Consider the following 22,452-nt stretch of genomic DNA (forward strand, 5'->3'; position numbering starts at 1 on the left):
CATGCAAAAAAGAAACTCTCAGTCCTGAGGACCAAAGCAAAGGGTGAGGATGAACAACATCCTCAGTGTTTTCGAAGTACGTTCCCTCATTTTAACAACAAAATGACAAACTACATGCAAATTGAAAGATAGGGAATCAGGACCACAGTTGTCATGCCTACTGACCTGGGAAGCAGAAAGAGCCAAAAAGAAAAAAGCAAAGAAATTAGGAAAAGTTCAATTTGCTTCATGAACTTCCACATGTCTCCTGGAAATATGCTCGTTTTCTCAGGGTCACAATGATGCAAACCAAAAGGATTTCACTGAGCAAACTTTCTCTAACTGAATATTTTACATAGACTGGTTTTGGAGATATGAAAATGATTCATTTGATGCCATGTTTCACCAGAATCTGTAGAATATGCTGGCCATGCAATGTAAAAAAAAAAAAAAATGCTTGTACCTTAGCGGACTACAAGATGGACTAGAGCTCTGCTGATCACAGCAGGTGTTATCCAATAGCAGAGAGACAAATGCAATGCCAAAAGGTCTCTCAGGATCGCAGTTCCCAGGCACCAAAAGGGAGATTCGTACCCATTGGAAGGGGAATATGTCAACCAATGTTCCACCACAGCTGAAACACAACGCAGGAGGGAACGATACCTAGTGTGATCATATGCAAGCTCCTTTACTGTCCAAAGACGTCTCAAGTACTCAATGCAAGTGCTGTTTCACACACCTACAATGTACGAATCACAAACTGGATCCCACAAACCAAAGCCCAGACTGCCGTGATTAACACCACATTGACACACACAAACACATGAAGAACAAATAAACACTCCAATCACAAAGACAGAAAGCCAGAGAAGGCATTTTGTCAACTTCCACTTCCACTCCCACATGGAGGCCCCCAGTTCTCAAGAGGGAATGGACTCAGAGGGGCTCACATCCGCTAAGGGGAGCAGCCCAGTTGGAGTAGACCTATTTCCCAGCCTGTGCAAGCTGGAGCCACTTACCCCCAAATGACATGAACTGTATACCGTTGCTCTGGACATGTCTCCAAGACAAGCAGCCTCGTGCTGTAGGGCAGCCACTGCATATCAGGGAGAATCCCTGCCAGTATCCTGGAGCCAAATGTACTCTGGCATGTGCTGGGAACTTTAAATGGGGATGCCCCTGATCGAGATCAACACACCATGGGCACACACCTCCTGGCTGGCTCGCTATAATTGGTAACCAAAGGCCAGGATGTGTGCCCGATGCACAGTGAGGCCAAGCAACAGCAAAACATTGGACTTTGGAGCCGAGAAATATTTTTTGTTGAGACATTCAAGGAAATGGGTGGCTTATGCCGGGTAATCCCCAACCTTGAAAGCTTTTAGCAAAGCCCTCTTAGAGGTAAGGTGATGGAGGGGTGTGGCTGTTCGTTGAAAACGTCTCCCTGTCCGATCCTTTGTTCCTGAGGACAGGTCATAGTCAGGTCTCAATGTTCCTATCAATCTCCAGCCAACAAATGTCACTCTCTTGGTGACAAGAAAGGGCAAGGTCCCAAGTCACAAGGCTCACCCTCTGAGGTCCAGACCCACCTAAGAGAAAGGGGTCCCTGGGAGGGGTGGTGGTCCTCCTGCCATGGAGGGTTTGTCCAGGAGCTGGTCTGGGTCCTCCCACCAGTGCCCACGCCTCCCAGAGGAGGCAGCTCTGCCTTGGTGGCTCCCTCAGGGCCAGGTCCCAGACCCTTGCTAGCTGTCATCACTGAGGGAGCCGGGTGCACATGACCCAACAGGTCTTAATGCTCCTCAGGCCACCCAAACAGTGGCGGTCAGGTACCCCAGACTGTGAGCCATACCCTTAGGGTCACAGTGGCTATGTGTGGTAGAGGTTCAACACTGCCTCAAGGCCTGGTCTGGGCCAGTGGGCATTCATGGCCTTGGCTCTGGAGCCATGCAGGACACACCCCCAGCCTGTTCTCTGGGCCCCCCATCACACCAGCTGGCCCTAGGCCGTGTGAGCAGAAGAATGCTGGGGAGAAGGCTGGCACTTGCCTCTTACCTCACGCTCCAGGTCTGAAGGGGCAGCACTGCACTGACTGCTGCCTAAAAAAGGGCCCCCACTAAAGATGGCTGACAGACAGTGGCTTGCTTGGGGCAGGGGCCCACTACACTGCCCACCAATGGCTGAGCAGGGTGGTCACAGTGGCATTAGTGGTCTCCTGGTAACCATTGCCTGGTAACGGGGCAGTGGGTCACAGTGCACAGCAAGGGCTGCCTGGGAAGGGCTGCATTCAGCTGGCTATGGTACAATTCCCCCTTTTCTTTGGTCCTCTTCAACCCTGAGGAGAATATGTGGGTATGATTTGGCTAGAGTGGTTAATCATAAACTCAGCAGCAGATCTCTTTTTTAGGGGACTTGCTTTCAACCTCCATTCCTGGTTCATCTTTTCCCAAGTCTTTCAGGGAATGGGGTGACGACCACTCTAGCTACATCCTGCTGCAGGAAAGCAAAGCCCTAAGTGCATTCTGAGTTGGAAGCAATGCCACGGTGCAAGTCTTGATCCAAGTCTTATATAAACTTGTATAAGGAATCCAGGAGAATAAGCCTGAAAAGCAGCGTGAGGGTGGCACTCTGGGGGAGACGTTCTGGCAGGGAATCCAGACACGCAGAAGCAGAAGGGAAGAAACTGTTGTAAGTTGTTAGGAAGCTGAGGGGAAGAGCTTCCCTTAACGGGAGAACACAGATCAAAATCAGCATTATTGCAAAGCCAATCCATAAACGTTAGTAGCATATGCATCTGTTTACTCAGTTTGTCAAAACTGCATTGGTAAGAGTCTTCTTGAAGTTGAAGCACTTTGGGAAAGCCTCAGCCTAACTATCTGTTAGACACTTAAAGAGGCAAGGTTAAAGATCGGATGACAAGGGGTTGAGAAGGAAGCTTAATCAAGTGGCTCTCATGTAACCGTCAGCATGGCTGACCGATTATCCCAAGGCATACCTGCATTTCAGAAACTTTGTACCCTTTCTAGAATATCGACAGGTTGACATGTATCCATCCTGTGAAATTGGAAAAGCTTCTCCCCCATTTCACAATGTTTTCTCTGTAATTTCCATACCAGATATACGACTGAAATAGTCCTCCTTGAGTTGCCTTAAGGGCCCCGCAACTAATCCAAAGTTAACAAACTATTTCAAAACACCTGGTCCAATAAGCTCATCAGTCCTTTGAAGAGAATTCTTCTTTCTTCTGCAAAGTGAGAAGAGATCTTAAAAGCAAATCGAGATCCCTTAAAGGCAGGACAGTTCACATACCATGTTATTGAAAGCAGCATTCCAAGTAAACGTGTTCTCTTGGCAGAGGGGAACATAATCCAGCCTTGAAGAAAACGTATTTTTAATAACAGTATCCATTTCCCAAAGTGGAGATTCGTTTCAGCCCAATGATGCATCAAATGTTGGTTTTTGGCTCAACACATTTATCCCACCTTCCTACTCTATCCTGAAATGTGTTCCTTTTCATGAGTTTCTTAGCTTTAATTACATATTTCGATTACAATCCTCAAGTCCTTAACACCTTCACTTAGTGAAAACCAAGAAGCAAGCAATTGTCAGCTGGATGCCATACCAGCATTTCTGATTGCAAACGGATGCTTTTGAGACCTTCTGCTAAGTAGGCAAAGGTAGGGAATCTTAGATGTGCCCAGCATCCAATGTTCCAATCCTCTATCCTCTTTGAAATGACCCGGAGAGTCAAGGAATGCTTGCCACTTAACTTGGTGAAGTTTCATGCTCCCCAAATCTAGAGAGGCCATTTAGAAAGACTTCAAGTGTCATCATTTCAACTTATGGTCCTTGCTGTCAAATTGGCAACAGATATAAGGTCTTTTTGGATCTCTAAGAAACCTAGGGACCGCAGAAGGTTTACACTTCAGAATGCAAGAAGCTTAAGGCAGCTTCCATACCAGATATCAGTTCAGTACTAGCTATTTGCCAGATCATCAGGACCTGAAATCCATGGAGGCCAATTCTCTCCAGAGGAGGAAGTATTGAATAGGTAAGTGCTTCCCTTTCAGTGAAATAGAGCTCATTTACACATCAACTCGGCAGTTGATGTCAATTGCCTTACCCTCAAAGTGGCCCAAATCTGGAGAATGCACCTGAAAGGGGTGCGTTGGGGAAGCACATTTGAGTTTCCCAGAGCCACAACACTTTCACACAAAACAAACGCAAAAGTACATGCAAAGAAGAAACTCTCAGTCCTGAGGACCAAAGCAAAGGGTGAGGATGAACAACATCCTCAGTGTTTTCGAACTACGTTCCCTCATTTTAACAACAAAACGACAAACAACATGCAAATTGAAAGATAGGGAATCACGACCACAGTTGTCATGCCTACTGACCTGGGAAGCAGAAAGAGCCAAAAAGGAAAAAGCAAAGAAATTAGGAAAAGTTCAATTTGCTTCATGAACTTCCAATGTCTCCTGGAAATATGCTCGTTTTCTCAGGGTCACAATGATGAAAACCAAAAGGATTTCACTGAGCAAACTTTCTCTAACTGAATATTTTACATAGACTGGTTTTGGAGATATGAAAATGATTCATTTGATGCCATGGTTCACCAGAATCTGTAGAATATGCTGGCCATGCAATGTAAAAAAAAAAAAAAATGCTTGTCCCTTAGCGGACTACAAGATGGACTAGAGCTCTGCTGATCACAGCAGGTGTTATCCAATAGCAGAGAGACAAATGCAATGCCAAAAGGTCTCTCAGGATCGCAGTTCCCAGGCACCAAAAGTGAGATTCCTACCCATTGGAAGGGGAATATGTCAACCAATGTCCCACCACAGCTGAAACACAACGCAGGAGGGAACGATACCTAGTGTGATCATATGCAAGCTCCGTTACTGACCAAAGCCGTCTCAAGTACCCAATGCAAGTGCTTTTTCACACACCTACAATGTACGAATCACAAACAGGATCCCACAAACCAAAGCACAGACTGCCGTGATTAACACCACATTGACACACACAAACACATGAAGAACAAATAAACACTCCAATCACAAAGACAGAAAGCCAGAGAAGGCATTTTGTCAACTTCCACTTCCACTCCCACATGGAGGCCCCCAGTTCTCAAGAGGGAATGGACTCAGAGGGGCTCCCATCCGCTAAGGGGAGCAGCCCAGTTGGAGTAGACCTATTTCCCAGCCTGTGCAAGCTGGAGCGACTTACCCCCAAATGACATGAACTGTATACCGTTGCTCTGGACATGTCTCCAAGACAAGCAGCCTCGTGCTGTAGGGCAGCCACTGCATATCAGGGAGAATCCCTGCCAGTATCCTGGAGCCAAATGTACTCTGGCATGTGCTGGGAACTATAAATGGCGATGCCCCTGATCGAGATCAACACACCATGGGCACAGACCTCCTGGCTGGCTCGCTATAATTGGTAACCAAAGGCCAGGATGTGTGCCCGACGCACAGTGAGGCCAAGCAACAGCAAAACATTGGACTTTGGAGCCGAGAAATATTTGTTGTTGAGACATTCAAGGAAATGGGTGGCTTATGCCGGGTAATCCCCAACCTTGAAAGCTTTTAGCAAAGCCCTCTTAGAGGTAAGGTGATGGAGGGGTGTGGCTGTTCGTTGAAAACTTCTCCCTGTCCGATCCTTTGTTCTTGAGGACAGGTCATAGTCAGGTCTCAATGTTCCTATCAATCTCCAGCAAACAAATGTCACTCTCTGGGTGACAAGAAAGGGCTAGGTCCCAAGGCACAAGGCTCACCCTCTGAGGTCCAGACCCACCTAAGAGAAAGGGGTCCCTGGGAGGGGTGGTGGTCCTCCTGCCATGGAGGGTTTGTCCAGGAGCTGGCCTGGGTCCTCCCACCAGTGCCCACGCCTCCCAGAGGAGGCAGCTCTGCCTTGGTGGCTCCCTCAGGGCCAGGTCCCAGACCCTTGCTAGCTGTCATCACTGAGGGAGCTGGGTGCACATGACCCAACAAGTCTTAATGCTCCTCAGGCCACCCAAACAGTGGCGGTCAGGTACCCCAGACTGTGAGCCATACCCTTAGGGTCACAGTGGTGGTGTGTGGTAGAGGTTCAACACTGCCCCAAGGCCTGGTCTGGGCCAGTGGGCATTCATGGCCTTGGCTCTGGAGCCATGCAGGACACACCCCCAGCCTGTTCTCTGGGCCCCCCATCACACCAGCTGGCCCAAGGCCGTGTGAGCAGAAGAATGCTGGGGAGAAGGCTGGCACTTGCCTCTTACCTCACGCTCCAGGTCTGAAGGGGCAGCACTGCACTGACTGCTGCCTAAAAGAGGGCCCCCACTAAAGATGGCTGACAGACAGTGGCTTGCTTGGGGCAGGGGCCCACTACACTGCCCACCAATGGCTGAGCAGGGTGGTCACAGTGGCATTAGTGGTCTCCTGGGAACCATTGCCTGGTAACGGGGCAGTGGGTCACAGTGCACAGCAAGGGCTGCCTGGGAAGGGCTGCATTCAGCTGGCTATGGTACAATTCCCCCTTTTCTTTGGTCCTCTTCAACCCTGAGGAGAATATGTGGGTATGATTTGGATAGAGTGGTTAATCATAAACTCAGCAGCGGATCTCTGTTTTAGGGGACTTGCTTTCAACCTCCATTCCTGGTTCATCTTTTCCCAAGTCTTTCAGGGAATGGGGTGACGACCACTCTAGCTACGTCCTGATGCAGGAAAGCAAAGCCCTACAGTGCATTCTGAGTTGGAAGCAATGCCACGTTGCAAGGCTTGATCCAAGTCTTATATAAACTTGTATAAGGAATCCAGGAGAATAAGCCTGAAAAGCAGCGTGAGGGTGGCACTCTGGGGGAGACGTTCTGGAAGGGAATCCAGACACGCAGAAGCAGAAGGGAAGAAATTGTTGCAAGTTGTTAGGAAGTTGAGGGGAAGAGCTTCCCTTAACGGGAGAACACAGATCAAAATCAGCATTATTGCAAAGCAAATCCATAAACGTTAGTAGCATATGCATCTGTTTACTCAGTTTGTCAAAACTGCATTGGTAAGAGTCTTCTTGAAGTTGAAGCACTTTGGGAAAGCCTCAGCCTAACTATCTGTTAGACACTTAAAGAGGCAAGGTTAAAGATCGGATGACAAGGGGTTGAGAAGGAAGCTTAATCAAGTGGCTCTCATGTAACCGTCAGCATGGCTGACCGATTATCCCAAGGCATACCTGCATTTCAGAAACTTTGTACCCTTTCTAGAATATCGACAGGTGTGCCATGTATCCATCCTGTGTAATTGGAGAGGCTTCTCCCCCATTTCACAATGTTTTCTCTGTAATTTCCATACCAGATATACGACTGAAATAGTCCTCCTTGAGTTGCCTTAAGGGCCCTGCAACTAATCCAAAGTTAACAAAATATTTCAAAACACCTGGTCCAATAAGCTCATCAGTCCTTTGAAGAGAATTCTTCTTTCTTCTCCAAAGTGAGAAGAGATCTTAAAAGCAAATAGAGATCCCTTAAAGGCAGGACAGTTCACATACCATGTTATTGAAAGCAGCATTCCAAGTAAACGTGTTCTCTTGGCAGAGGGGAACAAAATCCAGCCTTGAAAAAAACGTATTTTTAATAACAGTATCCATTTCCCAAAGTGGAGATTTGTTTCAGCCCAATGATGCATCAAATGTTGGTTTTTGGCTCAACACATTTATCGCACCTTCCTACTCTATCCTGAAATGTGTTCCTTTTCATGAGTTTCTTAGCTTTAATTACATATTTCGATTACAATCCTCAAGTCCTTAACACCTTCACTTAGTGAAAACCAAGAAGCAAGCAACTGTCAGCTGGATGTCATACCAGCATTTCTGATTGCAAACGGATGCTTTTGAGACCTTCTGCTAAGTAGGCAAAGGTAGGGAATCTTAGATGTGCCCAGCATCCAATGTTCCAACCCTCTATCCTCTTTGAAATGACCCGGAGAGTCAAGGAATGCTTGCCACTTACCTTGGTGAAGTTTCATGCTCCCCAAATCTAGAGAGGTCATTTAGAAAGACTTCAAGTGTCATCATTTCAACTTATGGTCCTTGCTGTCAAATTTGCAACAGATATAAGGTCTTTTTGGATCGCTAAGAAACCTAGGGACTGCAGAAGGTTTATACTTCAGAATGCAAGAAGCTTAAGGCAGCTTCCATACCAGATATCAGTTCAGTACTAGCTATTTGCCAGATCATCAGGACCTGAAATCCATGGAGGCCAATTCTCTCCAGAGGAGGAAGTATTGAATAGGTAAGTGCTTCCCTTTCAGTGAAATAGAGCTCATTTACACATCAACTCGGCAGTTGATGTCAATTGCCTTATCCCTAAAAGTGGCCCAAATCTGGAGAATGCACCTGAAAGGGGTGCGTTGGGGAAGCACATTTGAGTTTCCCAGAGCCACAACACTTTCACACAAAACAAACGCAAAAGTACATGCAAAAAAGAAACTCTCAGTCCTGAGGACCAAAGCAAAGGGTGAGGATGAACAACATCCTCAGTGTTTTCGAAGTACGTTCCCTCATTTTAACAACAAAATGACAAACAACATGCAAATTGAAAGATAGGGAATCAGGACCACAGTTGTCATGCCTACTGACCTGGGAAGCAGAAAGAGCCAAAAAGGAAAAAGCAAAGAAATTAGGAAAAGTTCAATTTGCTTCATGAACTTCCACATGTCTCCTGGAAATATGCTCGTTTTCTCAGGGTCACAATGATGCAAACCAAAAGGATTTCACTGAGCAAACTTTCTCTAACTGAATATTTTACATAGACTGGTTTTGGAGATATGAAAATGATTCATTTGATGCCATGTTTCACCAGAATCTGTAGAATATGCTGGCCATGCAATGTAAAAAAAAAAAAAAATGCTTGTACCTTAGCGGACTACAAGATGGACTAGAGCTCTGCTGATCACAGCAGGTGTTATCCAATAGCAGAGAGACAAATGCAATGCCAAAAGGTCTCTCAGGATCGCAGTTCCCAGGCACCAAAAGGGAGATTCGTACCCATTGGAAGGGGAATATGTCAAACAATGTTCCACCACAGCTGAAACACAACGCAGGAGGGAACGATACCTAGTGTGATCATATGCAAGCTCCTTTACTGTCCAAAGACGTCTCAAGTACTCAATGCAAGTGCTGTTTCACACACCTACAATGTACGAATCACAAACTGGATCCCACAAACCAAAGCCCAGACTGCCGTGATTAACACCACATTGACACACACAAACACATGAAGAACAAATAAACACTCCAATCACAAAGACAGAAAGCCAGAGAAGGCATTTTGTCAACTTCCACTTCCACTCCCACATGGAGGCCCCCAGTTCTCAAGAGGGAATGGACTCAGAGGGGCTCACATCCGCTAAGGGGAGCAGCCCAGTTGGAGTAGACCTATTTCCCAGCCTGTGCAAGCTGGAGCCACTTACCCCCAAATGACATGAACTGTATACCGTTGCTCTGGACATGTCTCCAAGACAAGCAGCCTCGTGCTGTAGGGCAGCCACTGCATATCAGGGAGAATCCCTGCCAGTATCCTGGAGCCAAATGTACTCTGGCATGTGCTGGGAACTTTAAATGGGGATGCCCCTGATCGAGATCAACACACCATGGGCACACACCTCCTGGCTGGCTCGCTATAATTGGTAACCAAAGGCCAGGATGTGTGCCCGATGCACAGTGAGGCCAAGCAACAGCAAAACATTGGACTTTGGAGCCGAGAAATATTTTTTGTTGAGACATTCAAGGAAATGGGTGGCTTATGCCGGGTAATCCCCAACCTTGAAAGCTTTTAGCAAAGCCCTCTTAGAGGTAAGGTGATGGAGGGGTGTGGCTGTTCGTTGAAAACGTCTCCCTGTCCGATCCTTTGTTCCTGAGGACAGGTCATAGTCAGGTCTCAATGTTCCTATCAATCTCCAGCCAACAAATGTCACTCTCTTGGTGACAAGAAAGGGCAAGGTCCCAAGTCACAAGGCTCACCCTCTGAGGTCCAGACCCACCTAAGAGAAAGGGGTCCCTGGGAGGGGTGGTGGTCCTCCTGCCATGGAGGGTTTGTCCAGGAGCTGGTCTGGGTCCTCCCACCAGTGCCCACGCCTCCCAGAGGAGGCAGCTCTGCCTTGGTGGCTCCCTCAGGGCCAGGTCCCAGACCCTTGCTAGCTGTCATCACTGAGGGAGCCGGGTGCACATGACCCAACAGGTCTTAATGCTCCTCAGGCCACCCAAACAGTGGCGGTCAGGTACCCCAGACTGTGAGCCATACCCTTAGGGTCACAGTGGCTATGTGTGGTAGAGGTTCAACACTGCCTCAAGGCCTGGTCTGGGCCAGTGGGCATTCATGGCCTTGGCTCTGGAGCCATGCAGGACACACCCCCAGCCTGTTCTCTGGGCCCCCCATCACACCAGCTGGCCCAAGGCCGTGTGAGCAGAAGAATGCTGGGGAGAAGGCTGGCACTTGCCTCTTACCTCACGCTCCAGGTCTGAAGGGGCAGCACTGCACTGACTGCTGCCTAAAAAAGGGCCCCCACTAAAGATGGCTGACAGACAGTGGCTTGCTTGGGGCAGGGGCCCACTACACTGCCCACCAATGGCTGAGCAGGGTGGTCACAGTGGCATTAGTGGTCTCCTGGTAACCATTGCCTGGTAACGGGGCAGTGGGTCACAGTGCACAGCAAGGGCTGCCTGGGAAGGGCTGCATTCAGCTGGCTATGGTACAATTCCCCCTTTTCTTTGGTCCTCTTCAACCCTGAGGAGAATATGTGGGTATGATTTGGCTAGAGTGGTTAATCATAAACTCAGCAGCAGATCTCTTTTTTAGGGGACTTGCTTTCAACCTCCATTCCTGGTTCATCTTTTCCCAAGTCTTTCAGGGAATGGGGTGACGACCACTCTAGCTACATCCTGCTGCAGGAAAGCAAAGCCCTAAGTGCATTCTGAGTTGGAAGCAATGCCACGGTGCAAGTCTTGATCCAAGTCTTATATAAACTTGTATAAGGAATCCAGGAGAATAAGCCTGAAAAGCAGCGTGAGGGTGGCACTCTGGGGGAGACGTTCTGGCAGGGAATCCAGACACGCAGAAGCAGAAGGGAAGAAACTGTTGTAAGTTGTTAGGAAGCTGAGGGGAAGAGCTTCCCTTAACGGGAGAACACAGATCAAAATCAGCATTATTGCAAAGCCAATCCATAAACGTTAGTAGCATATGCATCTGTTTACTCAGTTTGTCAAAACTGCATTGGTAAGAGTCTTCTTGAAGTTGAAGCACTTTGGGAAAGCCTCAGCCTAACTATCTGTTAGACACTTAAAGAGGCAAGGTTAAAGATCGGATGACAAGGGGTTGAGAAGGAAGCTTAATCAAGTGGCTCTCATGTAACCGTCAGCATGGCTGACCGATTATCCCAAGGCATACCTGCATTTCAGAAACTTTGTACCCTTTCTAGAATATCGACAGGTTGACATGTATCCATCCTGTGAAATTGGAAAAGCTTCTCCCCCATTTCACAATGTTTTCTCTGTAATTTCCATACCAGATATACGACTGAAATAGTCCTCCTTGAGTTGCCTTAAGGGCCCCGCAACTAATCCAAAGTTAACAAACTATTTCAAAACACCTGGTCCAATAAGCTCATCAGTCCTTTGAAGAGAATTCTTCTTTCTTCTGCAAAGTGAGAAGAGATCTTAAAAGCAAATCGAGATCCCTTAAAGGCAGGACAGTTCACATACCATGTTATTGAAAGCAGCATTCCAAGTAAACGTGTTCTCTTGGCAGAGGGGAACCCAATCCAGCCTTGAAGAAAACGTATTTTTAATAACAGTATCCATTTCCCAAAGTGGAGATTCGTTTCAGCCCAATGATGCATCAAATGTTGGTTTTTGGCTCAACACATTTATCCCACCTTCCTACTCTATCCTGAAATGTGTTCCTTTTCATGAGTTTCTTAGCTTTAATTACATATTTCGATTACAATCCTCAAGTCCTTAACACCTTCACTTAGTGAAAACCAAGAAGCAAGCAATTGTCAGCTGGATGCCATACCAGCATTTCTGATTGCAAACGGATGCTTTTGAGACCTTCTGCTAAGTAGGCAAAGGTAGGGAATCTTAGATGTGCCCAGCATCCAATGTTCCAATCCTCTATCCTCTTTGAAATGACCCGGAGAGTCAAGGAATGCTTGCCACTTAACTTGGTGAAGTTTCATGCTCCCCAAATCTAGAGAGGCCATTTAGAAAGACTTCAAGTGTCATCATTTCAACTTATGGTCCTTGCTGTCAAATTGGCAACAGATATAAGGTCTTTTTGGATCTCTAAGAAACCTAGGGACCGCAGAAGGTTTACACTTCAGAATGCAAGAAGCTTAAGGCAGCTTCCATACCAGATATCAGTTCAGTACTAGCTATTTGCCAGATCATCAGGACCTGAAATCCATGGAGGCCAATTCTCTCCAGAGGAGGAAGTATTGAATAGGTAAGTGCTTCCCTTTCAGTGAAATAGAGCTCATTTACACATCAACTCGGCAGTTGATGTCAATTGCCTTACCCTCAAAGTGGCCCAAATCTGGAGAATGCACCTGAAAGGGGTGCGTTGGGGAAGCACATTTGAGTTTCCCAGAGCCACAACACTTTCACACAAAACAAACGCAAAAGTACATGCAAAGAAGAAACTCTCAGTCCTGAGGACCAAAGCAAAGGGTGAGGATGAACAACATCCTCAGTGTTTTCGAACTACGTTCCCTCATTTTAACAACAAAACGACAAACAACATGCAAATTGAAAGATAGGGAATCACGACCACAGTTGTCATGCCTACTGACCTGGGAAGCAGAAAGAGCCAAAAAGGAAAAAGCAAAGAAATTAGGAAAAGTTCAATTTGCTTCATGAACTTCCACATGTCTCCTGGAAATATGCTCGTTTTCTCAGGGTCACAATGATGAAAACCAAAAGGATTTCACTGAGCAAACTTTCTCTAACTGAATATTTTACATAGACTGGTTTTGGAGATATGAAAATGATTCATTTGATGCCATGGTTCACCAGAATCTGTAGAATATGCTGGCCATGCAATGTAAAAAAAAAAAAAAATGCTTGTCCCTTAGCGGACTACAAGATGGACTAGAGCTCTGCTGATCACAGCAGGTGTTATCCAATAGCAGAGAGACAAATGCAATGCCAAAAGGTCTCTCAGGATCGCAGTTCCCAGGCACCAAAAGTGAGATTCCTACCCATTGGAAGGGGAATATGTCAACCAATGTCCCACCACAGCTGAAACACAACGCAGGAGGGAACGATACCTAGTGTGATCATATGCAAGCTCCGTTACTGACCAAAGCCGTCTCAAGTACCCAATGCAAGTGCTTTTTCACACACCTACAATGTACGAATCACAAACAGGATCCCACAAACCAAAGCACAGACTGCCGTGATTAACACCACATTGACACACACAAACACGTGAAGAACAAATAAACACTCCAATCACAAAGACAGAAAGCCAGAGAAGGCATTTTGTCAACTTCCACTTCCACTCCCACATGGAGGCCCCCAGTTCTCAAGAGGGAATGGACTCAGAGGGGCTCACATCCGCTAAGGGGAGCAGCCCAGTTGGAGTAGACCTATTTCCCAGCCTGTGCAAGCTGGAGCGACTTACCCCCAAATGACATGAACTGTATACCGTTGCTCTGGACATGTCTCCAAGACAAGCAGCCTCGTGCTGTAGGGCAGCCACTGCATATCAGGGAGAATCCCTGCCAGTATCCTGGAGCCAAATGTACTCTGGCATGTGCTGGGAACTATAAATGGCGATGCCCCTGATCGAGATCAACACACCATGGGCACAGACCTCCTGGCTGGCTCGCTATAATTGGTAACCAAAGGCCAGGATGTGTGCCCGACGCACAGTGAGGCCAAGCAACAGCAAAACATTGGACTTTGGAGCCGAGAAATATTTGTTGTTGAGACATTCAAGGAAATGGGTGGCTTATGCCGGGTAATCCCCAACCTTGAAAGCTTTTAGCAAAGCCCTCTTAGAGGTAAGGTGATGGAGGGGTGTGGCTGTTCGTTGAAAACTTCTCCCTGTCCGATCCTTTGTTCTTGAGGACAGGTCATAGTCAGGTCTCAATGTTCCTATCAATCTCCAGCAAACAAATGTCACTCTCTGGGTGACAAGAAAGGGCTAGGTCCCAAGGCACAAGGCTCACCCTCTGAGGTCCAGACCCACCTAAGAGAAAGGGGTCCCTGGGAGGGGTGGTGGTCCTCCTGCCATGGAGGGTTTGTCCAGGAGCTGGCCTGGGTCCTCCCACCAGTGCCCACGCCTCCCAGAGGAGGCAGCTCTGCCTTGGTGGCTCCCTCAGGGCCAGGTCCCAGACCCTTGCTAGCTGTCATCACTGAGGGAGCTGGGTGCACATGACCCAACAAGTCTTAATGCTCCTCAGGCCACCCAAACAGTGGCGGTCAGGTACCCCAGACTGTGAGCCATACCCTTAGGGTCACAGTGGTGGTGTGTGGTAGAGGTTCAACACTGCCCCAAGGCCTGGTCTGGGCCAGTGGGCATTCATGGCCTTGGCTCTGGAGCCATGCAGGACACACCCCCAGCCTGTTCTCTGGGCCCCCCATCACACCAGCTTGCCCAAGGCCGTGTGAGCAGAAGAATGCTGGGGAGAAGGCTGGCACTTGCCTCTTACCTCACGCTCCAGGTCTGAAGGGGCAGCACTGCACTGACTGCTGCCTAAAAAAGGGCCCCCACTAAAGATGGCTGACAGACAGTGGCTTGCTTGGGGCAGGGGCCCACTACACTGCCCACCAATGGCTGAGCAGGGTGGTCACAGTGGCATTAGTGGTCTCCTGGGAACCATTGCCTGGTAACGGGGCAGTGGGTCACAGTGCACAGCAAGGGCTGCCTGGGAAGGGCTGCATTCAGCTGGCTATGGTACAATTCCCCCTTTTCTTTGGTCCTCTTCAACCCTGAGGAGAATATGTGGGTATGATTTGGATAGAGTGGTTAATCATAAACTCAGCAGCGGATCTCTGTTTTAGGGGACTTGCTTTCAACCTCCATTCCTGGTTCATCTTTTCCCAAGTCTTTCAGGGAATGGGGTGACGACCACTCTAGCTACGTCCTGCTGCAGGAAAGCAAAGCCCTACAGTGCATTCTGAGTTGGAAGCAATGCCACGTTGCAAGGCTTGATCCAAGTCTTATATAAACTTGTATAAGGAATCCAGGAGAATAAGCCTGAAAAGCAGCGTGAGGGTGGCACTCTGGGGGAGACGTTCTGGCAGGGAATCCAGACACGCAGAAGCAGAAGGGAAGAAATTGTTGCAAGTTGTTAGGAAGTTGAGGGGAAGAGCTTCCCTTAACGGGAGAACACAGATCAAAATCAGCATTATTGCAAAGCAAATCCATAAACGTTAGTAGCATATGCATCTGTTTACTCAGTTTGTCAAAACTGCATTGGTAAGAGTCTTCTTGAAGTTGAAGCACTTTGGGAAAGCCTCAGCCTAACTATCTGTTAGACACTTAAAGAGGCAAGGTTAAAGATCGGATGACAAGGGGTTGAGAAGGAAGCTTAATCAAGTGGCTCTCATGTAACCGTCAGCATGGCTGACCGATTATCCCAAGGCATACCTGCATTTCAGAAACTTTGTACCCTTTCTAGAATATCGACAGGTGTGCCATGTATCCATCCTGTGTAATTGGAGAGGCTTCTCCCCCATTTCACAATGTTTTCTCTGTAATTTCCATACCAGATATACGACTGAAATAGTCCTCCTTGAGTTGCCTTAAGGGCCCTGCAACTAATCCAAAGTTAACAAAATATTTCAAAACACCTGGTCCAATAAGCTCATCAGTCCTTTGAAGAGAATTCTTCTTTCTTCTCCAAAGTGAGAAGAGATCTTAAAAGCAAATAGAGATCCCTTAAAGGCAGGACAGTTCACATACCATGTTATTGAAAGCAGCATTCCAAGTAAACGTGTTCTCTTGGCAGAGGGGAACAAAATCCAGCCTTGAAAAAAACGTATTTTTAATAACAGTATCCATTTCCCAAAGTGGAGATTTGTTTCAGCCCAATGATGCATCAAATGTTGGTTTTTGGCTCAACACATTTATCGCACCTTCCTACTCTATCCTGAAATGTGTTCCTTTTCATGAGTTTCTTAGCTTTAATTACATATTTCGATTACAATCCTCAAGTCCTTAACACCTTCACTTAGTGAAAACCAAGAAGCAAGCAACTGTCAGCTGGATGTCATACCAGCATTTCTGATTGCAAACGGATGCTTTTGAGACCTTCTGCTAAGTAGGCAAAGGTAGGGAATCTTAGATGTGCCCAGCATCCAATGTTCCAACCCTCTATCCTCTTTGAAATGACCCGGAGAGTCAAGGAATGCTTGCCACTTACCTTGGTGAAGTTTCATGCTCCCCAAATCTAGAGAGGTCATTTAGAAAGACTTCAAGTGTCATCATTTCAACTTATGGTCCTTGCTGTCAAATTTGCAACAGATATAAGGTCTTTTTGGATCGCTAAGAAACCTAGGGACTGCAGAAGGTTTATACTTCAGAATGCAAGAAGCTTAAGGCAGCTTCCATACCAGATATCAGTTCAGTACTAGCTATTTGCCAGATCATCAGGACCTGAAATCCATGGAGGCCAATTCTCTCCAGAGGAGGAAGTATTCAATAGGTAAGTGCTTCCCTTTCAGTGAAATAGAGCTCATTTACACATCAACTCGGCAGTTGATGTCAATTGCCTTATCCCTAAAAGTGGCCCAAATCTGGAGAATGCACCTGAAAGGGGTGCGTTGGGGAAGCACATTTGAGTTTCCCAGAGCCACAACACTTTCACACAAAACAAACGCAAAAGTACATGCAAAAAAGAAACTCTCAGTCCTGAGGACCAAAGCAAAGGGTGAGGATGAACAACATCCTCAGTGTTTTCGAACTACGTTCCCTCATTTTAACAACAAAACGACAAACAACATGCAAATTGAAAGATAGGGAATCACGACCACAGTTGTCATGCCTACTGACCTGGGAAGCAGAAAGAGCCAAAAAGGAAAAAGCAAAGAAATTAGGAAAAGTTCAATTTGCTTCATGAACTTCCACATGTCTCCTGGAAATATGCTCGTTTTCTCAGGGTCACAATGATGAAAACCAAAAGGATTTCACTGAGCAAACTTTCTCTAACTGAATATTTTACATAGACTGGTTTTGGAGATATGAAAATGATTCATTTGATGCCATGGTTCACCAGAATCTGTAGAATATGCTGGCCATGCAATGTAAAAAAAAAAAAAAATGCTTGTCCCTTAGCGGACTACAAGATGGACTAGAGCTCTGCTGATCACAGCAGGTGTTATCCAATAGCAGAGAGACAAATGCAATGCCAAAAGGTCTCTCAGGATCGCAGTTCCCAGGCACCAAAAGGGAGATTCCTACCCATTGGAAGGGGAATATGTCAACCAATGTCCCACCACAGCTGAAACACAACGCAGGAGGGAACGATACCTAGTGTGATCATATGCAAGCTCCGTTACTGACCAAAGCCGTCTCAAGTACTCAATGCAAGTGCTGTTTCACACACCTACAATGTACGAATCACAAACAGGATCCCACAAACCAAAGCACAGACTGCCGTGATTAACACCACATTGACACACACAAACACGTGAAGAACAAATAAACACTCCAATCACAAAGACAGAAAGCCAGAGAAGGCATTTTGTCAACTTCCACTTCCACTCCCACATGGAGGCCCCCAGTTCTCAAGAGGGAATGGACTCAGAGGGGCTCCCATCCGCTAAGGGGAGCAGCCCAGTTGGAGTAGACCTATTTCCCAGCCTGTGCAAGCTGGAGCGACTTACCCCCAAATGACATGAACTGTATACCGTTGCTCTGGACATGTCTCCAAGACAAGCAGCCTCGTGCTGTAGGGCAGCCACTGCATATCAGGGAGAATCCCTGCCAGTATCCTGGAGCCAAATGTACTCTGGCATGTGCTGGGAACTATAAATGGCGATGCCCCTGATCGAGATCAACACACCATGGGCACAGACCTCCTGGCTGGCTCGCTATAATTGGTAACCAAAGGCCAGGATGTGTGCCCGACGCACAGTGAGGCCAAGCAACAGCAAAACATTGGACTTTGGAGCCGAGAAATATTTGTTGTTGAGACATTCAAGGAAATGGGTGGCTTATGCCGGGTAATCCCCAACCTTGAAAGCTTTTAGCAAAGCCCTCTTAGAGGTAAGGTGATGGAGGGGTGTGGCTGTTCATTGAAAACTTCTCCCTGTCCGATCCTTTGTTCTTGAGGACAGGTCATAGTCAGGTCTCAATGTTCCTATCAATCTCCAGCAAACAAATGTCACTCTCTGGGTGACAAGAAAGGGCTAGGTCCCAAGGCACAAGGCTCACCCTCTGAGGTCCAGACCCACCTAAGAGAAAGGGGTCCCTGGGAGGGGTGGTGGTCCTCCTGCCATGGAGGGTTTGTCCAGGAGCTGGCCTGGGTCCTCCCACCAGTGCCCACGCCTCCCAGAGGAGGCAGCTCTGCCTTGGTGGCTCCCTCAGGGCCAGGTCCCAGACCCTTGCTAGCTGTCATCACTGAGGGAGCTGGGTGCACATGACCCAACAAGTCTTAATGCTCCTCAGGCCACCCAAACAGTGGCGGTCAGGTACCCCAGACTGTGAGCCATACCCTTAGGGTCACAGTGGTGGTGTGTGGTAGAGGTTCAACACTGCCCCAAGGCCTGGTCTGGGCCAGTGGGCATTCATGGCCTTGGCTCTGGAGCCATGCAGGACACACCCCCAGCCTGTTCTCTGGGCCCCCCATCACACCAGCTTGCCCAAGGCCGTGTGAGCAGAAGAATGCTGGGGAGAAGGCTGGCACTTGCCTCTTACCTCACGCTCCAGGTCTGAAGGGGCAGCACTGCACTGACTGCTGCCTAAAAAAGGGCCCCCACTAAAGATGGCTGACAGACAGTGGCTTGCTTGGGGCAGGGGCCCACTACACTGCCCACCAATGGCTGAGCAGGGTGGTCACAGTGGCATTAGTGGTCTCCTGGGAACCATTGCCTGGTAACGGGGCAGTGGGTCACAGTGCACAGCAAGGGCTGCCTGGGAAGGGCTGCATTCAGCTGGCTATGGTACAATTCCCCCTTTTCTTTGGTCCTCTTCAACCCTGAGGAGAATATGTGGGTATGATTTGGATAGAGTGGTTAATCATAAACTCAGCAGCGGATCTCTGTTTTAGGGGACTTGCTTTCAACCTCCATTCCTGGTTCATCTTTTCCCAAGTCTTTCAGGGAATGGGGTGACGACCACTCTAGCTACGTCCTGATGCAGGAAAGCAAAGCCCTACAGTGCATTCTGAGTTGGAAGCAATGCCACGTTGCAAGTCTTGATCCAAGTCTTATATAAACTTGTATAAGGAATCCAGGAGAATAAGCCTGAAAAGCAGCGTGAGGGTGGCACTCTGGGGGAGACGTTCTGGCAGGGAATCCAGACACGCAGAAGCAGAAGGGAAGAAATTGTTGCAAGTTGTTAGGAAGTTGAGGGGAAGAGCTTCCCTTAACGGGAGAACACAGATCAAAATCAGCATTATTGCAAAGCAAATCCATAAACGTTAGTAGCATATGCATCTGTTTACTCAGTTTGTCAAAACTGCATTGGTAAGAGTCTTCTTGAAGTTGAAGCACTTTGGGAAAGCCTCAGCCTAACTATCTGTTAGACACTTAAAGAGGCAAGGTTAAAGATCGGATGACAAGGGGTTGAGAAGGAAGCTTAATCAAGTGGCTCTCATGTAACGGTCAGCATGGCTGACCGATTATCCCAAGGCATACCTGCATTTCAGAAACTTTGTACCCTTTCTAGAATATCGACAGGTGTGCCATGTATCCATCCTGTGTAATTGGAGAGGCTTCTCCCCCATTTCACAATGTTTTCTCTGTAATTTCCATACCAGATATACGACTGAAATAGTCCTCCTTGAGTTGCCTTAAGGGCCCTGCAACTAATCCAAAGTTAACAAAATATTTCAAAACACCTGGTCCAATAAGCTCATCAGTCCTTTGAAGAGAATTCTTCTTTCTTCTCCAAAGTGAGAAGAGATCTTAAAAGCAAATAGAGATCCCTTAAAGGCAGGACAGTTCACATACCATGTTATTGAAAGCAGCATTCCAAGTAAACGTGTTCTCTTGGCAGAGGGGAACAAAATCCAGCCTTGAAAAAAACGTATTTTTAATAACAGTATCCATTTCCCAAAGTGGAGATTTGTTTCAGCCCAATGATGCATCAAATGTTGGTTTTTGGCTCAACACATTTATCGCACCTTCCTACTCTATCCTGAAATGTGTTCCTTTTCATGAGTTTCTTAGCTTTAATTACATATTTCGATTACAATCCTCAAGTCCTTAACACCTTCACTTAGTGAAAACCAAGAAGCAAGCAACTGTCAGCTGGATGTCATACCAGCATTTCTGATTGCAAACGGATGCTTTTGAGACCTTCTGCTAAGTAGGCAAAGGTAGGGAATCTTAGATGTGCCCAGCATCCAATGTTCCAACCCTCTATCCTCTTTGAAATGACCCGGAGAGTCAAGGAATGCTTGCCACTTACCTTGGTGAAGTTTCATGCTCCCCAAATCTAGAGAGGTCATTTAGAAAGACTTCAAGTGTCATCATTTCAACTTATGGTCCTTGCTGTCAAATTTGCAACAGATATAAGGTCTTTTTGGATCGCTAAGAAACCTAGGGACTGCAGAAGGTTTATACTTCAGAATGCAAGAAGCTTAAGGCAGCTTCCATACCAGATATCAGTTCAGTACTAGCTATTTGCCAGATCATCAGGACCTGAAATCCATGGAGGCCAATTCTCTCCAGAGGAGGAAGTATTGAATAGGTAAGTGCTTCCCTTTCAGTGAAATAGAGCTCATTTACACATCAACTCGGCAGTTGATGTCAATTGCCTTATCCCTAAAAGTGGCCCAAATCTGGAGAATGCACCTGAAAGGGGTGCGTTGGGGAAGCACATTTGAGTTTCCCAGAGCCACAACACTTTCACACAAAACAAACGCAAAAGTACATGCAAAAAAGAAACTCTCAGTCCTGAGGACCAAAGCAAAGGGTGAGGATGAACAACATCCTCAGTGTTTTCGAACTACGTTCCCTCATTTTAACAACAAAACGACAAACAACATGCAAATTGAAAGATAGGGAATCACGACCACAGTTGTCATGCCTACTGACCTGGGAAGCAGAAAGAGCCAAAAAGGAAAAAGCAAAGAAATTAGGAAAAGTTCAATTTGCTTCATGAACTTCCACATGTCTCCTGGAAATATGCTCGTTTTCTCAGGGTCACAATGATGAAAACCAAAAGGATTTCACTGAGCAAACTTTCTCTAACTGAATATTTTACATAGACTGGTTTTGGAGATATGAAAATGATTCATTTGATGCCATGGTTCACCAGAATCTGTAGAATATGCTGGCCATGCAATGTAAAAAAAAAAAAAAATGCTTGTCCCTTAGCGGACTACAAGATGGACTAGAGCTCTGCTGATCACAGCAGGTGTTATCCAATAGCAGAGAGACAAATGCAATGCCAAAAGGTCTCTCAGGATCGCAGTTCCCAGGCACCAAAAGGGAGATTCCTACCCATTGGAAGGGGAATATGTCAACCAATGTCCCACCACAGCTGAAACACAACGCAGGAGGGAACGATACCTAGTGTGATCATATGCAAGCTCCGTTACTGACCAAAGCCGTCTCAAGTACTCAATGCAAGTGCTGTTTCACACACCTACAATGTACGAATCACAAACAGGATCCCACAAACCAAAGCACAGACTGCCGTGATTAACACCACATTGACACACACAAACACGTGAAGAACAAATAAACACTCCAATCACAAAGACAGAAAGCCAGAGAAGGCATTTTGTCAACTTCCACTTCCACTCCCACATGGAGGCCCCCAGTTCTCAAGAGGGAATGGACTCAGAGGGGCTCCCATCCGCTAAGGGGAGCAGCCCAGTTGGAGTAGACCTATTTCCCAGCCTGTGCAAGCTGGAGCGACTTACCCCCAAATGACATGAACTGTATACCGTTGCTCTGGACATGTCTCCAAGACAAGCAGCCTCGTGCTGTAGGGCAGCCACTGCATATCAGGGAGAATCCCTGCCAGTATCCTGGAGCCAAATGTACTCTGGCATGTGCTGGGAACTATAAATGGCGATGCCCCTGATCGAGATCAACACACCATGGGCACAGACCTCCTGGCTGGCTCGCTATAATTGGTAACCAAAGGCCAGGATGTGTGCCCGACGCACAGTGAGGCCAAGCAACAGCAAAACATTGGACTTTGGAGCCGAGAAATATTTGTTGTTGAGACATTCAAGGAAATGGGTGGCTTATGCCGGGTAATCCCCAACCTTGAAAGCTTTTAGCAAAGCCCTCTTAGAGGTAAGGTGATGGAGGGGTGTGGCT

Source organism: Hippopotamus amphibius, chromosome 10, assembly GCF_030028045.1.
Source record: "Hippopotamus amphibius kiboko isolate mHipAmp2 chromosome 10, mHipAmp2.hap2, whole genome shotgun sequence".
Taxonomy (NCBI): Eukaryota; Metazoa; Chordata; class Mammalia; order Artiodactyla; family Hippopotamidae; genus Hippopotamus; species Hippopotamus amphibius.